The 21,462-nt window shown below is 45.8% G+C and overlaps 1 long non-coding RNA gene and 1 pseudogene across 2 annotated transcripts in view; both read left to right on the forward strand.

Moving 5' to 3' along the window:
* Nucleotides 1-599: 599 nt before the first annotated feature.
* LOC124524015 (heterogeneous nuclear ribonucleoprotein A1-like) lies at nt 600-1,588 on the forward strand (annotated as a pseudogene).
* A 7,025-nt stretch (nt 1,589-8,613) lies between these two features.
* LOC124528228 (uncharacterized) overlaps nt 8,614-21,462 on the forward strand; it is a 31,304-nt gene continuing 18,455 nt past the window's right edge. For both annotated transcript variants that reach the window (XR_006966124.1, XR_006966122.1), the window contains exons 1-2: nt 8,614-8,717; nt 8,829-8,909. This is a non-coding gene — a long non-coding RNA (uncharacterized LOC124528228). The remainder of the gene's footprint in view (nt 8,718-8,828; nt 8,910-21,462) is intronic.

Consider the following 21,462-nt stretch of genomic DNA (forward strand, 5'->3'; position numbering starts at 1 on the left):
ATACATATATATATGTTCCATCTTAATACATATATATATATTAAGTGCCATATATATATATATATATATGCTTATATGCTTAATATATATATGTATTAACATGGAACAGGTCATATATATATATATATATATGCTTTATATGATACATATATATATGTTCCATCTTAATACATATATATATTAAGTGCCATATATATATATATATATATATACACGCTCATATGCTTAATATATATGTGTATTAACATGGAACAGGTCATATATATATGATACATATATATGTTCCATGTTAATACATATATATATTAAGTGCCATATATATATATATATATATGCTCATATGCTTAATATATATGGGTATTAACATGGAACAGGTCATATATATATATATGCTTTATAATGACCTGTTCCATGTTAATACGTATATATATTAAGCATATAAGCATATATATATGGCACTTAATATATATAGATATATGTATTAAGATGGAACAGGGAATATAAACTAAGATAAAACAGATATTAAAATAATAAAGGACTTTTCTGTCCTTGGACATCGGTGAGTAAGCACGGTTAAAGTCTCCCCTCCCACCGCCATCATGTCTAAGTCAGAGTCTCCCAAAGAGCTTGAACAGCCACGGAAGCTTTTCATCGGAGGTTTGAGCTTTGAAACAACCGATGAGAGTCTGAGGGGCCACCGTGAGCAGAGGGGAATGCTCACGGACTGTGTGGTAATGAGAGGTCCAAACACCAAGGACGCCAGAGGCTTTGGGCTTGTGACGTTTGCCACCGTGGAGGGGGCGGATGCAGCCGTGAATGCAGGGCCACACAAGGTGGATGGAAGCGTTGTGGAACCAAAGAGGGCTGTCTCAGAGAAGATTCTCGAAGACCTGGTGCCCACCTAACTGTGAAAAAGATTTGTGTCGGTGGCCTTAAAGAAGACACTGAAGAATATCATCTAAGAGATTACTTTGAACAGTATGGGAAGATGGAAGTGACTGAAATCATGACGGACCGAGGCAGTGGCCAAAAGAGAGGCTTTGCTTTGTAACATTTGATGACCATGACTCCGTAGACAAGATTGTCATTCAGAAATACCATGCTCTCAGTGGCCACAACTGTGAAGCTAGGAGAGCTCTATCTAAGCAAGAGACGACAGGTGCTTCATCCAACCAAGGAGGGCGAAGTGGTTCTGGAAACTCCGCTGGTGGTCGTGGAAGTGGTTTTGGTGTGAATGAGAACTTTGGTCACGGAGGAAACTTCAGTGGGCGAGGTGGCTCTGGTGGCCATCGAGGTGGTGGTCGAAATGGTGGCAGTGGGGACGGCTATCCTGGATTTGGTAACGATGGAGACAATTTTGCAGGCGGTGGACGCTATAATGATTTTGGCAATTACAACAATCAGTCTTCAAATATTGGACCCATGAAAGGAGGAAAGTTTGGAGACAGAAGCTCTGGCCCCTGTGGCGGTCGAGGCCAGTACTTTGCCAAACCACGAAGCCAAGGTGGCTAATGGTGTTTCCAGCAGTATCAGTAGCTATGGCAATGGCATTGGCAATGGCAGTTTACTGCTGGGAAACAAAGCTTAGCAGGAGAGGAGGGCCAGTGACGTGACGGGGAAGCTAGAGGTTACAACAGATTCGTGAAGTCAGCCGAGCACAGTGGTGGCAGGGCCCAGCTGCTACAAAGAAGACATGTTTTAGACAATGCTCATGTGTATGCACAAACAACTCGAGGGCTGCATCTGTGACTAATCGTATAACAGGTGACTTTAGTTTCTGTTCCGTGGAAAGTGTAAAGCATTCCAACAAAGGGTTTTAACGTGGATTTTTTTTTTTGCACCCATGCTGTTGATGGCTAAATGTGATAGTCTAATCGTGATGCTGAATAAATGTGTCTTTAAAAAAAATCATGATGATAAAGGAATCATGTGAACTTTAAACAAACAAATTTAAAAGTTTAGAAAAAAATGGATAATTTCCTGGGAAAATACAATTTTGTATGGCTGACTCAGAAAGAAATAGCAACCCAAATGGACTTAGAATCATTAGAGAAATTCACTCTATATTAAAAATCTACCCAACACTCCCCCATCTCCCACCAGAAAGAAAGAAAGAAAGAAAGAAAGAAAGAAAGAAAGAAAGAAAGAAAAGAAAAAAGAAAAGAAGAGAAAAAGAAAAGGAGGACAAGAGGGGCACCTGGGTGGCTCAGTCAGTTAAGCATCCAACTTTGGCTCAGGTCATGAGCTCATGGTTGTGAGTTCGAGCCCCATGTCAGGCTCTGTGCTGACAACTCAGAGCCTGGAGCCTGTTTCAAATTCTGTGTCTCCCTCTCTCGCTGCCCCAACCCCATTCATGCTCTGTCTCTGTCTCTCTGTCTCTCTGTCTCTCAAAAATAAACATTAAAAAAAAGAAAAGAAAAGGAGGAAAACGAAGAGTTGGAAGAGGAAGGAAGGAAGGAAGCAAGGAAGGGCAAAGAACCATCACCAAATCCAAAGAAATCAAAAATGGTTCCAGACAATTTGAACCACCCAGATTTTTCTCAAGGATGACTTAAATTTCTTCTCCGAGGAAGAGCAATTCTATTTTCCTTTAATTTCTTGAATTTTCTTTGGTAATGTTTGCTTTCTTTTCATCAAATATTTAAAGGGAGGGGAACAGGTTATGAAAATATAGTTCCTTCATTAATAGAAAAGTGGCCAATGTGAGATAAATTTTGTATGTAACTCCATATTAAGGGGAATAGTCAATATTAATTTTAAAATTGTGTGTGGGTTGAGGGGGGCCACTCTGCACCTATTAGAATGGCCATTTGCAACAACATGGATGAACCTAGAGGACGTCAGACGCAGAGAGCCAAATACTGCAGAACTCACTTGTATGTGGAATCTGGAACTATCAGACTCAGAAACAAAGAATGGTGGTTACCAGATGCCAGGGGAAGGAGATTATGGAGAGATGTTGATTAAGGGGTAAAAGTCTCAGTTGTGTAAGATAAATTCTGGAAATCTAACGTACAGCAATGTGGCTACATAGTTAACAATATTGCATCGTATAATTGAAATTTGCTAAGGGGGTAGATCTCAAGTGTGCTCACCATGCACTTGAAAATTATAACTGTGTGAGGTGATAGATATGTTAATTAGCTTGATTGTGATAAATATCTTACAAAGTATAGAGTCATCAGATCATCGAGGTGTATACCTTAAATATATATGATTTTTAATTGTATTGAAAAGAAATTCAGTTATGGCGTCAGCTCTGTGGCAACACTTTTCATTGCTAGGGTAACATCCACCAGGATGCGGTGTGTGCTCTAAATTACCAACCAGTAGGGGCGCCTGGGTGGCGCAGTCGGTTGAGCGTCCGACTTCAGCCAGGTCACGATCTCGCGGCCCGTGAGTTCGAGCCCCGTGTCGGGCTCTGGGCTGATGGCTCGGAGCCTGGAGCCTGTTTCCGATTCTGTGTCTCCCTCTCTCTCTGCCCCTCCCCCGTTCATGCTCTGTCTCTCTCTGTCCCAAAAATAAATAAACGTTGAAAAAAATAAATAAATAAATTACCAACCAGTATATGGCGATGTTTCTCTTGTGGCCAGGAATCAAGGGGCTAGAAATGGGAGTCACTCCTTTCTCTACTGTCCTCAGGGATCCGTTAGTAAAATGTTTGGCTTTTGTTCCATAGCTTTGGGATCTACTGATTTAAAGGTAAATCCCAAAGGAGAAAGCTTCCACTAGGAAACACAGCAGTGGGTTTTTGACTGGAACCTCACATGCTCTACTGATCATTTTAGGCAACTCATGCCAAGGAACAAACTAGCAACGACAACAACCAGTCTCCATACTTGCTGACTGGGGTGATTGATAGATCCTGGCCATCAAGGAGAAGTGAGGTCAGGGAAGAGTATGGCTGGAAGATAGGAGATCTTTTAGGCTGCCTGTTAGCCTTCCTGTGTCCTGCAATAAATGTTAATGGAAAACTACAACAGCCAGTACAATCGGGATTGCTAATGGCCCAGACTGTTCTGGAACGAAGGCTTGTTTCACTCCATCGTGCAAGATTATGACTAGCTGCCCTGCTTGCTGAGGAAAAAGAAAATACAGACTATGGGGACGCCTGGGTGGCTCAGTCGGTTAAGCGTCCGACTTCAGCTCAAGTTATCATCTCACAGTTCGTGGGTTTGAGCCCCGCATCAGGGTCTGTACTGACAGCTCAGAGCCTGGAGCCTGCTTCGAGTCTGTGTTTCCGTCTCTCTCTGCCTCTCCCCAGCTTGTGTGCTGTCTCTCAAAAATGAATACACCTTGAAAGAAATTTTTCAAAAAAAGAACATACAGGGGCGCCTGGGTGGCGCAGTCGGTTAGGCGTCCGACTTCAGCCAGGTCACGATCTCGTGGCCTGTGAGCTCGAGCCCCGCGTCAGGCTCTGGGCTGATGGCTCAGAGCCTGGAGCCTGTTTCCGATTCTGTGTCTCCCTCTCTCTCTGCCCCTCCCCTGTTCATGCTCTGTCTCTCTCTGTCCCAAAAATAAATAAAAGTTGAAAAAAAAAATTTAAAAAAAAAAAAAAAAAAAAAAGAACATACAAACTATGGTAGCGAAAGAGAAAACGAATAAGTACCAGCTATGACTACATGACCAGTTGTAGAAATGAGGAAGATAGTATTTATTTATATTTTTTTAACATTCATTTATTTTTGAGAGAGAGACAGAGAGACAGAGCACAAGCAGGGGAGGGCAAAGAGAGAGGAGACACAGAACCGGAAGCAGGCTCCAGGCTCTGAGCTGTCAGCACAGAGCCCAATGTGGCGCTCGAACTCATGAACCATGAGAGTTCATGACCTGAGCTGAAGTCGGGTGCTTAACCGACTGAGCCACCCAGGCTCGCCTAGGAAGGTAGTACTATAACTGTCCCTTGCTTTGATATGAACATATTCATAATAAATATTATCCATTGTCATTTTTCGAATTCTCCTACTTTTTAACATAGGATTGTTAATAGCAGTGAACTTTATATCCCAGTGTTTAAATTCAGGGCCGAAGGTGACCCATAACTCAGCTGGGAGAGGTTTGAACATCATCCAATGAGGGACAGCAGTGACACGTGAGTTTCTGTGTATACTTCTTTTGGGGAAAGGGTTTGCATCTTCCAGCTGTACGTGGGACAGCTGCATCATGTTATATAGAAGCATGATTTTACTGTTGTCTTTACTTGAAAATTAAATGTGGTTTAAAACAAGAGAGAGACTTGTATAGGCATGCCAGGGGGGGAGGAGTGCGTTGTGGCCATTTGGATGGCACCACCTTGGTTAAACTTGGAGCTCCATTTCCCAGAATTCCATTGCGTGTACGGTTCCAGGTTGTAGTTGGCCAAAAAAGGAACCCGTGTGAAATTTAGGAGGCAGAAGTAGGGCAGCGGTCATTATTCTCCAATGGTCATTTTGTTGTCCACTATGGTGACAGATGGTTGTAGAGGTGTCCAACAGTTTCCGGCTGTAACTCACTCCCACCCTCGTCCATTGGATGCCCAGCTCCTCTTCGGAATTTCTGGCCCTGTTGACCAACAGCAGCCACTGACTCCCCTCCAGATGCTTGACTAGGATCCCCAGACCTTTCCACGAACTCCCCCTTTGCAGCTCCCTTCCGGTAGCTTGATGGGCGTGGCTTTTCAAAATGACCAATTGGTGACGCCATCTCTGACCCTCCAACTTTCTACAGCTCTTCCCACGCAGGAAAAAGTTATTATTTTTCCATAAGAAGTCCTTTATCCTGGGGGCGCCTGGGTGGCGCAGTCGGTTAAGCGTCCGACTTCAGCCAGGTCACGATCTCGCGGTCCATGAGTTCGAGCCCCGCGTCAGGCTCTGGGCTGATGGCTCGGAGCCTGGAGCCTGTTTCCGATTCTGTGTCTCCCTCTCTCTCTGCCCCTCCCCCGTTCATGCTCTGTCTCTCTCTGTCCCAAAAATAAATAAACCTTGAAAAAAAAAATTTTAAAAAGAAAAAAAAAAAAAAAAAGAAGTCCTTTATCCTGTAACACACAAAATGACTCGTCTCCCTACCTGAACTCCGACTGCTCCAGATGAAATCAGACACATCATGAGCAACTTCTTGGCCGTATCTATAAGAGAGACTTCCCCTTCTTTATCCATTCCTTCTTCCTACTGCCTGGAGTGCAGACGTGATGGCTGGAGCTCCAGCAGCAACTCTTGGACCATGAAGGAGCAGTCTCACTCTATGGACGGAGGAACAGCAAGAGAAGAAGCCAAGCTGGTGATTGTGGAGCCGCCATTTACACCCGCTTCCCTCTGGCTTTTTGACATGAAAGGAAATACATTGCCGTTTAGTCTGTTCTAAGTGCGGGTTTTCTATCACTCATACCCCAAACTGGTCTTCTCTGGAATACTGCCTGAAGATTTTTTCTTTTTATTTGCTGCACGATATTCCATCAGATTAATATACCTTATTATATTTAACCATTTCTCCTTGTGGATATAGGCTCCGAGGTTTACTCCAGCGTTCAGATATTGTAAATAACGCGGCCGCAAATATCTTTGGGAATATATCCTCCGCCCTTCCTGATTTATAAACCTCTCCCTCCACCCTTATGTGGAGGGAATTTTGCAGTCCCCATCTTTGTAGGGAGCGTCTGGAACACTATAGTGCTCCAAGTATGTGTGAGCAGGGATGGATAAGTGAATGAATGCTCCACGACGCTAGTCGTGGTGTTGCAATGCTCAGTCTGTCACAGGCCTTCCCCAGTACTCATCCTACTGACCAAGTTCTTACCTAGGATGCCACATCCTACAATCATCTCAAGCCCCCCCCAAAATAAATAAATAAACAGCACCAAGATGCAAGCTAATGTTCGTCTTTTTTTTTTTTTTAATTTTTTTTTTCAACGTTTATTTTTTATTTTTGGGACAGAGAGAGACAGAGCATGAACGGGGGAGGGGCAGAGAGAGAGGGAGACACAGAATCGGAAACAGGCTCCAGGCTCTGAGCCATCAGCCCAGAGCCCGACGCGGGGCTCGAACTCACGGACCGCGAGATCGTGACCTGGCTGAAGTCGGACGCTTAACCGACTGCGCCACCCAGGCGCCCTAATGTTCGTCTTAATATCAAATCCATGCCTTTTGTGCCTTCATCCATCCATCCATCCATCCATTTCTTCCAGAAACATTTATGGAGCCTCCCTATAATGCATCAGGTATAGTATCTGATGCTGGGGATGCAATAATGGGAAAGACCCAGTCCTTCATCTCAGACAGGTCACAGTCTAGTTGGGAGACCGTTGGGAAAGCCGTTACAATGCCGAGGGACAAATACTCTGATGGGATAAGATCTAGGTGTCATGGGTTAACGGAAGGCCCTTCAACACAGTCAGGGCAAGGGGAGAGAGGATATAGAATTCTTCAAGGGGTGAGCTCCACAACGTGGGGAGGAAGGTGGAGAATATTCCCAGGAAAGGAGAACAAGGCCCTTTCATGGATCGTGTGTCCTTCGCCGATGGCCAGTACCTACTCTTAAGTTTCTTGAGCCTTGTCCCTCACTCCTAGTGACTCAGAGATACCTGGTGTGATGGTTCAGACCCCCAACCTCGCTTCCTACTGTGTTCTTTAACTATCTTATGTTCTTTATCGTCTTTACCCCTCCCCAAACTTGGACTTGAGTTTGTTTTCTTATTTGAGTCTGTGTTCGGTTTCCTGGGGCTGCTGTAACAATGAACCACAAATGGCGGTTTAAATAACAGAGATTTACCGTCTCGCATTCAGGAGGCTGAAGGCTGGGATCAAGATGTCAGCAGTGTTGGTTTCTTCTGAGGGCTCTGAGGGAGGGTCTGTGCTCAAGTGTTCTTTGGCTTGGAGATGGCGTTCTCCCGGAGTCTTCACGTTGTCTTGCTTCTTTGTGTGTTTGTCTCTGGATCTAAATGTCTTCTCACTGTAAGGATACCATCGTATTGCATGGGGGCCTACCCTCATGACCTCATTAACTCAATTATCTGCAAAGCTTATTTCCAAATAAGGTCACATTCAGAAGTACTGTGGTTAGGACTTCAGTACCTTTTGGAGGGATACAATTCAACCTTCCACAGAACTCGAGATCTCACCTCCTGTCTAAGGTGAGATAAGCTGCTCTCTCCCACCTGCTGCAAGGTGACGTTTAGGAAAACCACCACCAAAAAGTCCTGATGGTCCTGCTTGTGATTTTTTTCATCACTAATGTCCCCATGTTGTGGCTGGTGTGTCCTTTAATGAAATTGACCACTTCCTCTGTGGGCTGTAACTATAAGGCCGAGGAAATGAACGACAGAGAAACCGATCTGACCTGGCAGTGAGGCCATTGCCAGGTAGCTTTTTGCAGATCCCCACCGTGTACTTCATTCTCATAAGCCATATGCAATTAAGCAGTGAGCCCCCCTGAGTCAGGCCCTGCTGCTCCCTATTGTCGAAACGAACATCTGGGGTAAATAACGATAGCTGGATCACAGGCGCAGAGGAGGCTGCGTTCGGCCGTGTAGGCGGGGTGCAATGTCAGCATGAATGTCTGTTACAGGCTGCTGGGGGGAGGGCTCACTTGAATAACTGCTCAAAAAGGGAGGCCTGAGAGCACAAGTGAGCCACCCACCGCTTCAACAGAGAAGTAGACGATTGCGTCTGGGAGGTTATTAGTAAACCTGTTCCAGAGCCTCTTAACGAGCGCGCCTGGATGAGTTTCCCAGGATCCGTATTCGTGTTAGTGTCCCACCCGCCTGCCCCGGGCCCTCCCAAAGGTCACCTTCAGATTCACTGAATGGTTCCCATATACCTTGAAGCCTTCTCAAACACCTGTCTCTTCTGCCTTAGGACTTTCTGTGGCCGGAGGACCATCTTCCCCAAGGGCAAAGCAGGCTGGGATCGCTGCAGAGTTAACTTCCGATTTCCCAGGTACGTTCTGCACCTTGTCTCAGAGGGTCTCCAGCCGAAATGAGCCTCTGTTATCCACAGTGGCACCTGCGAATTAACAAACTCACCCTTTATTGGGTTCCCTCCCTTCTCTGGTTTACCTCCCCCTGTTTCCTGGGATTCCCTCCCAAATAAACTACTTGCCCCCAAATTCTCGTCTTAGAGCCTGCACTTGAGGGGACTCACATTAAGCCAGGGCTTATAAACCCCAGAAACTGTAGCAAACGTATGCATGCCTGCGTGCTTTTCTGGGAAAGGGTACACGATTTTCATCAGCTTCTCAAAAGTTCTTACCCAGCACCCAAATAAGGGTAAAAAAAAACAGTGCTCATCATTTCATGGATAAGAAGAGTTATTTCTGTCAGGTTTAATCAAATCACTTTCAGCCTGGGAAACCAAAGGGAATGGAGTTAATATTTCAACTTGTTGACAGAGCAGCTTGATGGGAAGCAGGATGTGTGGGAGTTAAGAACAGGAAAGATGTTAACATACAGTCCCCATGTGCTGTTTCCTAGGCCAGTGATTGTCTAGGGCTAATCTGGTGTGTGGTGGGGGGGGGGGGGAGGTGTTATTTTATGTCAAGGGGAGAATGGCCAGTCACAAAAAGACAAAAATTATATGATTCCACATATATACAATTCATGGAGATAGAAAGTAGGACGGTGGTTGCCAGGGGCTGGAGGGAGGGGTAAATCGGGGGGGAGTTGCTCAACGGGCATAGAATTTCAGTTTTGCAAGACGAAGAAGTTCTGGAGCATGATTGCACAACAGTGCGAACATACTTAATTCTATTGAACTACACGCTTAAAAATGATTGGAGTGATAGTTTTTACGTTTTGCATATTTTACCACGATGGTCAAAAAAATGTTTTTAAAAGATGTTACTGAACTCAGTAAACAACAACCCACAAAGGTACTGTGACCCTCCCCCGCCCCGCCATATTGGCACTCGGTCTTTTCAGAGATTGGTGCTCCCCCAAAGACTTCAGGGACTCAGCAAGGTCTATGTGGGGGGAATACAGAGAAAGAGGTGAGGGGGTGGCCTTGCTCCCTGACCAAGGCGTGACTTTAAGCAAATCCCTTTGATGTCTTTGTGAGTTGAGGACAACGGTCAGTGTTGCGAAGCATCCTGGGTAATTGCCAAGAGAGTGTCCACTCAGGAGGAAGAGGGCCAGGTGTTGGGCTGAGAAGCTGCTCCAACAGGAACAACGGAAATGAAGAAGAGGGAGGAGAAAGGTCAGTGTGTTGTGTGAGGAGTGAGTACCAGGGAGGCAGGTAGGAAACAGAAACTGGGGATCGGAAATAGCCAGGAAGGAAATAAGGATAAGGAAAGACCAGACAGTGAACTACTGGCAAAGATGCTTTAGACCGATGGGTCTCTCAAACTGTGGTCCTTGAACCCCGAGGGGTGTGGAGACAGATTCTTGGTTCTCAGTGCTCAGTAAGGATATTTAAATGTTGTTTTCCTCTTATCATGATAACTAACAGTGATTTAAGTATATCCTACATAATATGGCCTTTGTGTGTACGTAATTGCTAAGCAATCCCCTCAAGTTAGAGACCTTGACTTGTATTGACTTCTAGAGTCTGGCCTCTGTTGGATGGGCTCTTAATAGCATGGTATCTGCCACTGTCCTCGTGTCCAAGACCTGTAGGGTCATAAATGGCCCCTGGAAACCTTTTCCAGAGTACAATTTTAGTCCCTCTTTTATTTAGGTATTGAGGCTCAACGTTTGCCGTTGTGAAAATGACGGGGATTTGCAGTAACGCACTGTTGTGATTGCTGCCGGTGGATGTAAAATGCAAGTGAGATGCTGGAATCAAGGACCCAGCAAAGGACACTTAACTATGCTGCCTGAGCAAAGGTCTTACAGGAGCATGAAAATCCTAGGTGGAAATCCTAGAGCTGGTGACATAAAGAAAACTTGACTTGAGATCAAATTGTTTCTAAAATGTTCTTTCTTTTTTATTTAATGTTTTTTTTTTTAATTTTTGAGAGAGAGAGAGAGAGAGAGAGAGAGAAAGAGAGACAGATAGAGGGAGGCACAGAATCCGAAGCAGGCTCCAGGCTCTGAGCTGTCAGCACAGAGCCCGATGTGGGGCCCAAGTCCACGAACCGTGAGATCGTGACCCGAGCCGAAATCAAGACTCAGACGCTTAACTGACTGAGCCACCCAGGCGCCCCTAAGATATTCTCTTTCTAATACTTACAGGATTTTGTGAACATTCTGATTGTGAACTCTTTACTAAACCCAGAAATTTGTTTTTGACGTCTGCTGTGGGAAAAACCTTGAGACGTTATTTCCCTCTGCTGATGCCACCAGTAATTAGATCCAAGAATGCATTTGGTCCAGGTTTTGATAATTCAGTGGAGCTAACAAACTGTAACGTGAGTATGATAACTTTTCAGAGTTTATAAAGCAATGCAACATTAAAATTGCCCTTTAATTTGGTTAAATGTAAGATATGATTACGCTTAAGTAAAGAAAACAGTACTGGGGAGCCTGGGTGGCTCAGTTGGTTGAGCGTCCGACTTCGGCTCAGGTCACGATCTCACGGTTTGTGGGTTCGAGCCCTGCATCGAGCTCTGTGCTGACAGCTCAGAGCCTGGAGCCTGCTTCAGATTCTGTGTCTCTCCATCTCTCGGCCCCTCCCCTGTTCGTGCTGTGTCTCTCTGTCTCTCAGTAATAAATAAACATTAAAAAAAATTTAAAGAAAAACAGTATTGTTATTAATATGATTTTGTACAAAATGTTTTGCAAATAGGCAGTATTCACGTTGATATTCCTGAAATAAAAATCAAGAGCAGGATAAATGTAGATCTGGACTTTTTTGTGTGTTTACCAGTTTACTGTGAGGTTATGCTAAAGGATGCAGGAGAACATTCAGGTACTTAGGGCAAGGTTAGGAAGGGCCCCAAACTCAGGCACTTCTGTTCCCATGAAACCGGGGCGCACTACCCTCCCAACGCATTTGCCAACCTAGAGGCTCTCTGAACTTCATTCTCTTGGATTTTTATAGAACCTTCATTACATAGGCATGCTTGATTAAATCATGCCATTAGTGACTGATTCAACCTCTTCCTCTCCTCCCCTCCCTAGAGAACTGGGGGCAGAGCTGAAAGTTGGTTGTCTTGTTGCTGCTAAAACCTAAAATCAAATACCTAAGAACAAAAGCAATAGATTCAAACTCAGGCATCATGGTACCAAAGCCCGGTACCTACATTATCAACTTAGTTTGAGCAGAACAATAATTTCCCAACTGTTAATTTAATATTATAAACATAAAATTGATTGAATTTCTTGTTTTGATTTACATTTAACTTAACCCCCCCCCCCGCACTCTGTCTAGTACGTGAAAGTTATGGGCACAATGAGACTCTATACCTAGGTTTACTTATAACATTAGTTAAATAATGTTACAGTGAACCCTGGGAAATCTATTAGACTTTGTCTTTTCAGAAGAGCTTTCTTTGCACGTTACTCAGTCTAGAGAAATACCATCTTAGGGCCTGCAAGGAAGGCCATGTCAACATACACTAGGTTATCAGTGTTGGGGGATCATTCTCTAGGAGACTCTCATGTGCTTGTGCACATCTTGTGAGCAGCATGAAACTGCTGATCCTCTAGCTGCTACTATTGCTGTGAGTAAAAAAACCACCTTTGTCTCTGACCCAAGCGTTTTGTGTCTTCTGCCACAACCACGAAACTGTAGCTGGCTGAATTGTTATCTTTCCAGTAGGGCAAAATCTCAGATCCTTCCTGGTTCTAGATAGTTAAGCTGGCCACATGCAGGAAATGGGTCTGAGCTATGACCTGAATGGTGAGTACAGTGTAACTAGATAGATGTGAGGCTGGCATTCCACTGGATGAATGTCACAAAGACTTGGAATGGAAATTGGCTGTGGTCTTTGGTGGGGTGGTGAATAGATTAGCCTGACTAGAATAGAGGGTTGGGGCAAGGAAGCACGAAAAATTAGATTGGGAAATTAATCAAGGGCTAAATTATCATGTATTGAAATGTTATGTGAAAACAAATCCTGTATTTAATAGAAAACCTTTGAAGCCTTCTGCCTCTGAATAATTGGTTTATTTGTTCACTCATTTACTTAAGCTTCTAAGCAGGGAGGCGACATAATGAATGTCAAAGTATGATGGTACTGAAAGTGAAGTATGGTGTAATAAAACATCACCAGATTTCTTATCCTGACTCTGCCACTTACCAGGTGTGTGACCTAGTGCAAGTTATTTCTCTGAGTCCAGTGTTTCCATCTGTAAAAGGGGGGTAGTAGTCACCTTAGCTAAGGGAGGTATTGCAAAGATGGTAAATGATGTCTCTAAAGTGCTTAGTGCAATGCAGTACATAAGGGGTCAAAAATTGGTGAAGATTCTCAGCCAACTATGTGCAGAATATAGATATGAGAACATAGACCTCCTTTTTTTTTTTGAAGCTATAACAGCTATATAAGGATAAGATCATTAGGACCCAGACTAAGAGAGTGATGGTGGTAACAGAAAGGACCTTGAATAAATGAAAAACTAGTAGAGCTTGGAGATTGGTTGGACATCATGAAAGCCAGCATTTGTTGAGTACCTCCTATGTGCCAAGTGCTATTCTAAGCCCTTCAATATAGTAACTCAGTTCTCCTAAAAGCACTATAAGTAGATATTCTTAGGCTTGCCATCTTACAGTTGAGAAAGCTAAAGCTCACCGAGATAAAACGACTCACCTAAAATCAAACACCTAAGAACAAAAGCAATAGACTCAAACTCAGGCAGCACGGTACCAAAGCCTGGGTGCTGAACTTTCATGCTATGCTATCTCCGCAACATCGGACGAAGCAAGGAAACAGTCAGTGAGGACTCCTGGTCCAAAGTTCCAACAGCCCTGCAGCATGTGGTTCTGATGCTTGCTCTGTCTATTTTGCCTTTTACTCTGCCTTGTAATTTTTTCTTGCTGGCCAGACATGATGTACTGTGTGGAAGGAACTACTGCTCTAAATAGGCATTTGGTAATGAGGTGGTGAGGTGTGGGAAGTGTTCTACAGTCATGGGATTAGGTCTCAGTTTTTGAGTGAGCCTGTGCCTCTGGCCTGTGAACTTCACAAGTGTTTCTCAGGGTTTTTTTTCCCCTTACATGGGACAGGTTGACTAGATTGGGCTGGAGTTCGGTATTTCCCTCTCAGTCCGTTAGCCTCTGATAATACCCTGGCAGGTTAGGCTCCTGAGGGCACACCTTGTTAAGAACAGAGTGCTCTGGGTTTATTTCAAATTTATTCCTTTTTCCTTCCACCTGCTGAAAGCCCAAGGGGATTTTTCTCCATATATACTGCGGGAACCTAGTTGAGCTCCTAGAGGTAAATTCCCCAATACTGTAGAGACCCCAAGTGGGTCTCCCTGGAGTTTATAACTCTCAGATTTGTCCACAGTGAGCATACATCAACTCATCAATGACAGTTCAGGTTTTCTTCCCCCCAGTGGTATCCACTTGTGAGTCTCGGCTTTGGGAAACCGTGACTCCCTCTACACCCTTGTCTCTCCAGCCATGGGGGCAGCAATTTGCCCTGTGTCCTCCAAGCATCCAAAAATAGCCATGGATTGTTCAGTCCGTTCAGCTGTTTACTTGTTGGAAGGAGTAGTGACTTCCAAGCTCCTTATAGACCTGGAAGCTGGAAGTCTTCTTCACTGGTCTAGGACCTGAGGAGGGCAGGAGGGACAGAAGCTTGCCCTGAGAAAATGTGTGTGAGGGGGAACATCAAAGAGGAGGTGGCCTGCAGGTGCCTTTGTGAGAAGCTGGAACTGAAGGCGGAGATGTGAGAGTTGCCTTTAACACAGGAGCTGTGTTCCCTCAACATCGCCCTCTTTCACTGTGAAAGGAGTGTGCCCTTAGGTAGAGACTGACTGGCACAGCTGACCAGGAATTGGAGAAGAGTTAGGGACATCTGGCATCTCTGGGGCTGGGGTTTCAGGGGGTATTGTTATATCTTATATCTCCTCAGAAGGACACTCAGGCCCCTTCTGCCACTAGTGACTCTATTGTCCAAGAGCAAGAAGGTAAGACCATGGGTTTTTTCCTTTAACCCCCGTCATTGCATTGCCTGCCATGGTTGACTCTTCATTTCCTCATGATAGACATCATGGTAAAATGGAAAAAGTCCCACAGTTGGAATTAGATGGATCTGCATTGAAATTGCAACTCTGTAACTCACCAGCTCAGTCGTTTTCTGTAAGTTAATTATAAATCATTGAATCTTGGAATTTGTTTAACTGGCAAATGAGAATAATAATACCTTTCTTACACAGCTGTTTTGAAATAACTATGGAAAGCCTTTAGTAAGTGTCAGTTACCTGCCCCGGCTACTCCGTCCCCTCCCGGGCTGGTTTTAAGCCATGGCCACGAACTCTTCGACACCCTTTCCACTGAGAGGTGGGGTCCATGTCCCCTCTCCTTGAATCTGGGCAGGCTGACGACTACTTCAACCAACTGAGTAGGGTGTAAGTGTCATTATGTGACTTCTGTGGTCACGAAAGACACTGAAGCTTTTTGCTGGTTCACGGGAACACTTGTTCTCAGAACCTGAGCTACCACATAAGAAGCCTGGCCACACTGAGGTTGACATGTTGGAAAGCCCATGGGTAGGTGGTCTGGTGGGCAACCACAGCCGAGCCCGGCCTTACCACCACTCCCAAGGCACCAGGCAAGTAGCAAAACTGAATTGGCCCTTTCAAACCAGCCCAGCTGCCAACTGAATACCATAGACTGACCTCTATTGATGACACATCAGTAGAAGGATCACCCAACCAAACTCTGTCCAAATTTCCAACCCATAAAATTGTGAGATACAGTAAAATGATTGTGTTGAAGCCATTAGGTTTGGGGTAGTTTGTAACCCAGCAGTAGTTAACGAGGACAACCCCTTTTATCCCAATCCCTCCTATCCTCGGCCTCCTTACCTAAGATTGCCAATCCTGAGTGTTTTCTGCCTTGAATCTCATTCTTCCTTGTATCTCATTATAAAAAATCTGATTTGGGGCGCCTGGGTGGCTCAGTCGGTTAAGTTTCTGACTTCAGCTCAGATCACGATCTCATGTGAGTTCGAGCCCCGTGTCGGGCTCTATGCTGACAGCTAGAGCCTGGAGCCTGCTTCGGATTCTGTGTCTTCCTCTCCCTCTGCCCCTCCCCCGCTCACTCTCTATCTCTCTGTCTCAAAAATAAGTGAACATTAAAAAACATTTTAATGTGATCTGAGGGCAATTCATTGCATCTCCCTGCACCTCCTTCCATCCTTCCTTCAGTAGGAATTTCCTGGGTGTTTCCACTCTGCTCGATGTTAGATGCGGCAGTGATCCCTTTCCCTTCTGTCGACGACCAGCACGCTTGTTGAAAAGACCAGAGAGTACGTGATTTAGGCTTTGCCAACAACTACCTAACTCTGCTTTTGAACCACAAAAGCATTCATAAACGTAAACAAATAGGTATGGCTGTATTCCAGTAAACGTCACTTACAAAAACAGGCATCAGGTTAGGTCGTCTCCACCAGGCCCAAGTTTGTTGACCCCCGATCCAGGTGATTAACACCTGGCCAGGAACCTGTTACCTCTGCAGATATCTAGTTGCTAGAGAAAGAGCATCCACCCTCTCCCCCTTTCAACTCCAATAGGACCTAGGACGTAAACCGAGTCTTGGCTGACGGAGGGTGGATGTTCAGACACAGAGATCATGACACCAAAGTACAAACAAGGATGTTGAAGAGGCTGATTGAGCAGCAGAGAATGATCCTAGAAGAAAAGTGATAGGTAAGGCAGGAATGCTGGAGGACCTCATTTTCTGAAATTGAGAGCGCGCTTCTTCGGCTCACTCATTTTTCTCTCCAAAGAATTGTAAGGACAAGTCAGATAGGATCAAATGGCCGTGAGCTTCGTAAATGCCTGCCAGGTGTTATTAAGGCGATCGTCTTTGGGTTTCAGGAAAATAGCTTCTTAAAGTAGATGTCTTTGCAACACGGTGTAAAACCTCTCCCCCTCCCTCCAGCAGAGCTGGCGTTCATGGGAAGGAACCAGAATAGCATGTAACGTTCCATCAGCTCTTCCAGCAGTGAGACTAAATACACACAAACTCTTCCAAATTTATACCTGCTGCGAGCGTGAACAGTGACACGGTGTCGTTCTGCTGTGGGGTTCGTCTGGACGAATCACAAAGAAGGGTTACGCGCGCCCCATCGCTTTCCTGCCTTTTCCAACTTCACTATCATGCCTTTGTGACCAAAACCACAACTCTGGCTTCACTTTCATTCTCCTTTATCTGGTAGCTCTGTCGTGACGGTCGTGAATCCAGACTGAGATGGAAATTGAAAATTCAGAGGAGATACGATGCAGGTTTATCTGGCTCTCTCGGCCTTTTTTTTTTTTTTTTTTTTTAATTTTTTTTTTTCAACGTTTATTTATTTTTGGGACAGAGAGAGACAGAGCATGAACGGGGGAGGGGCAGAGAGAGAGGGAGACACAGAATCGGAAACAGGCTCCAGGCTCCGAGCCATCAGCCCAGAGCCCGACGCGGGGCTCGAACTCACGGACCGCGAGATCGTGACCTGGCTGAAGTCGGACGCTTAACCGACTGCGCCACCCAGGCGCCCCTCTCTCGGCTTTTTATCTTTCAGTCAACTCAGTTTATTTCAGTTAAAGGGGTTTATTGGAAGGTTACACAGGGACATAAAGAGGGCAAGATATCTTCTCAGGGCTGCAAAGCCAGGAAATCTCAAGAAAGATTAGCAAAGTGTGGCACCCAACAGTAGCTCCAATCCTCCATCCAAAGGTCAGGGAACCTAAGAGCGGGGCTTTGTCTTACTGTTTTCCTGCTGTCTTCTTCCTTAGTGTCCTTTGGCTTCTAACTTCACTGCCGACTGCTGACCCTTTCGAGCTCTCTCCTTCCCATCCCGTATGAGAAAGAGTGTGATTTGGATCGTCTGTATCCTGGGAAGAGTAGAACAACACCTGCAGGAAGGATAGTGCAGGACTACCAGACAGCCTGTAAATGTTGGCTTCGGATCAGTTTCTCGTGTTTGGTTCCATCAGCTGAGGCCGGTGGGGGGCGGGGCAGGGGATACAAAGCCTTATGACTTGGCTGTACTCATAGACTCCTCTCCAGGACCCGCCTAAGCCCCAGGTCCAAGCCATGGGCACCAAGAGGCAATGCTCTAGGACCTCCCTACCCTGCCCCTTCTCATCCTGTGTCCCCAAGTTTCCTGACTCTGAGTCTTCTCTTAATCATGATTCCACACCTGGCCACTCATATTTGCATTGGCTTCTGACTCCTCGAGAACCTTCAAAGGCTGTGGCTCAGCCTTACTGTGCCAACTGTCTCTGTGTCACATTGCCCTGGAAATAAATCCTCACCCGGAGGGGCCCGCTGGTGTGAAGGGCACAGTCCAAGCTGCTGAAACAGAAAGACCTCAATGTCCAGAGGCTTAAATAAATATGAGCTTATATCTCTTCCCACTCACGGTCCAGAAGTGAGCGGTCTCTCATTGCCTGCTCCCTTTCATACGTGGCTTCCTTCTTTGGGTCCCAAGATGGCTGCTCCCGTTAATGCCCTTTGCCAGCCAGTAGAAAGAGGGGAAAGAAAAAAAATGGGGAGTGTATACCCTTAGAAGGGGGAAACCCCGGCAGTTGCCCACATGACCTCTGTCCACGTCCCACTGGCAAAATCCTAGTCACGTGACTCCCTCCTGGCATCTAGCCAGGCTGGGAAATGCAGTCTCTGGACGGGCAGTTGTGCCCATCGAAAACTCAGAGTGGGCGTGGGCGGGTAGGTCGTGGAAAGGAACGAGGGAGAATGAGTTCTGTAGCACAACAAGGGGGCTCGGCTGCAGGGAACAACTTCTGGACTGAGCCCAGGGGCGGATCCAGATTTTATGGGACCCAAAGCTCAGGCACCTCCTGGAGCCCTCTTTTGGACAAAGGAAGCAAACTGATGACCACAGATTTATGAATACAGGACTTTGGAAGAGACCTATTCTAGTGAGGGACCAGAAAGCTGAAGCCTCATCGGCTTCGTGGTCAACCCGCCTCCGCTCGGGTACATGCACCACCGTCTCCGTCCAATCCTCCCTACGTGCACAAATGGCAGGTTAGACCCCCCTCTACAGGCTGGACTTCCTAAGCTTTCAAAGCCACTGCCAAACGTGGTGGCAGCATCTTGCTAAATGGTGAGAAAACAAAGCAGAACATGTCCTGAATTTCCTCTTCCCCGTGCTTTTGCATCGTCTCTAACGATGCAATGAGGCTGGCTGGGGGGCTACCCCAGCAAGGGTTGAAGACTGCGCTGCCTCTAATGGTGTAACCGGGGTGTAGTCCTAAACCGCGCTGCCCTGAGTTCTCCTCGGGTGCAGTCTACTCCCCAGCCCCTGGCTGGTGGAGAGACCTCCTTATTGATGGACAATTATTCCGTGCAGACACGATACCGTAAGAAGCCCGTTGGGCAGCTGCTCGTGGAAACTCTCACTGTGTCTTCATTTTCATATCAGTGAGCACGCCGTAGGAGGCAAAGAACAGACTGAGGACTATGGCACTGGCCTGCACACAGTCAATCAAGACCAGGCTAATTAGATTTTCCAGGTGCTTGGATACGGTGGGACTGCGTATTACACAAATACATAGATAAACATTCCCCGGCCGTGAGGACCAAAGGATTGCCGCAGAAGGCTGCAGAATAAGTCTTTCGAAAAGGCTTCCGTTCTCTTGCTTGCGTGTTCTTTCTCGTTCGGGGAACGTAATGAAACCCCAACACAATCGAAATGCCTGGACTTGTGCGTTATTAATGAGTTTCATGGAGTGTAGCAGTGTTCCCCCCCAAATGAAACTCTGAAAATATACGTGCCAAAGGCTGGATGAAATCAAATATATAAATACTAGCACGTGGAGAAAAATATTCAAAAACAGTGTGATGCATTCGTACCATCACAATAGCAATCAGGGACGGTGATTGCTGTTCATATCTGCATTCATACCGTCCCTTGACTAATTTTAATCTCCTTGACTTTATGTGAGAGTTTTTTGTTTTTTTTTTTAAATCATGTTCCTCATTCGTTAAAGCTATAGCCTGCCCCTGGCTCTTGAGTGCGTGGCACATACACTCCTCCTCGGTGGCCTTAGCATATCTTCCCCTTTCCAAAGGTTAGCTGACACCAGAATCTCTAAACGTAAGAACGCTGCGGCTTTGTGACTTCTTTTTTTGTGAATATGGACATCTGGGCGTTTGCGTGGTCACTGTACTCGCATTTCCTCTTATGTCTTGTGTGGATATCCCTCGGGGGTCCGTCCTTAGTCCTTCCCTCCTCTTCCTTAACATTCATACGTCGGTGATTTTTCATGCTTTATCGCCAACTCAAAACTCTCCTCTTTGAACGGATCCTGTGGAGTATCTCCTCTCAGGTGGGACACAAGCACTGCAATCTGGGACGGTTCCAAATATGAACGCACTGTCCCTCCCACCAGTTTGGTCTTCCTCTCATGCTTCCTAGCTCCATGAATGGCTCTGTCACCCCCGCGGGGTTGGGAGTCACATTTCACTCCTCCCTCCCATTGATCTCACTCTCCATGTTTAGTCCCCAGGCTGTGTGGATTCTACCCCTCCATTTTATCTCACACCTGCCTACTGCTCGTTCTCCACTGGGGGACCAGAATTGCATCATCTCTTGCCCAAAGTACTGAACAACTTCTGCTCTCCCTGCTTCCCGCTGTCAGGGTGATTTTTCTAATGACACGTGTCAGTCCTATTCCTGCCTCGTCTGAAATGTTTCACAATTCCCCACAGCTTTGAGGATAAGGCCAGAGTGCCCTCAGGATGGCCTACGACACCCTTTGTTTTCCATCTCTCGCTTACCTATTTGGCAAAACCAACGTACCTCGGAGCTTAGAAAAGTCAGTGCTTTCTTTGTTCTCCGAAAATGTCTGCGGTCTCCCCTTCTTAGAGGTCTCACCACCTCTGAGGAGCTTTCTTTCACCCTACCACCCTGGGTTTGGTGCCTCTTCTCTGTGCTCTCATCGCCCACTGGGTCTCTCTGTCCCACCGTTCCTGCCATACTGCATGGGGACTGCCCAGTCTTACTGGCTTCCCCCGCACCTATACCAGGCCCCTGAAAGGACTTGATCTCATCAGAAAGAGACACTGCCTTGTTCTTCTTTGTGTTGCTTACATCTTAGCATGATACTGACCCACAATAGGCGTTCAAGAAATGTCTATTAAATTAGTGAATCTGGTAAAAGAGAATCAAGTGTTAGATAGGTGGGCTCAATGGCTGGGAATGTCTAGAAATTATGCATTATAAAATCCACTGGGCGTATTCTCTTCTACTCTTTGCGGTGTCACTTTCCACCCTCTCAGGTCCAAGTTTCTTATCCCTTAACCCATAACTAAATGTGTGATGTGCACCTCCTCTGTGTCAGAAATGTCACAGTGCACCAAGGATATCTAGGATGTAAAGTTGCCCGTGGGATTATCTCTCCCTCAAGAATCTCATAGTCCAGGTTAGAGACGT

The sequence above is a fragment of the Lynx rufus genome, unplaced genomic scaffold (assembly GCF_022079265.1).
Source record: "Lynx rufus isolate CCGP_SWC_20201006 ecotype Redwood Valley unplaced genomic scaffold, mLynRuf1.p SCAF_10, whole genome shotgun sequence".
In the NCBI taxonomy this organism is placed as follows: domain Eukaryota; kingdom Metazoa; phylum Chordata; class Mammalia; order Carnivora; family Felidae; genus Lynx; species Lynx rufus.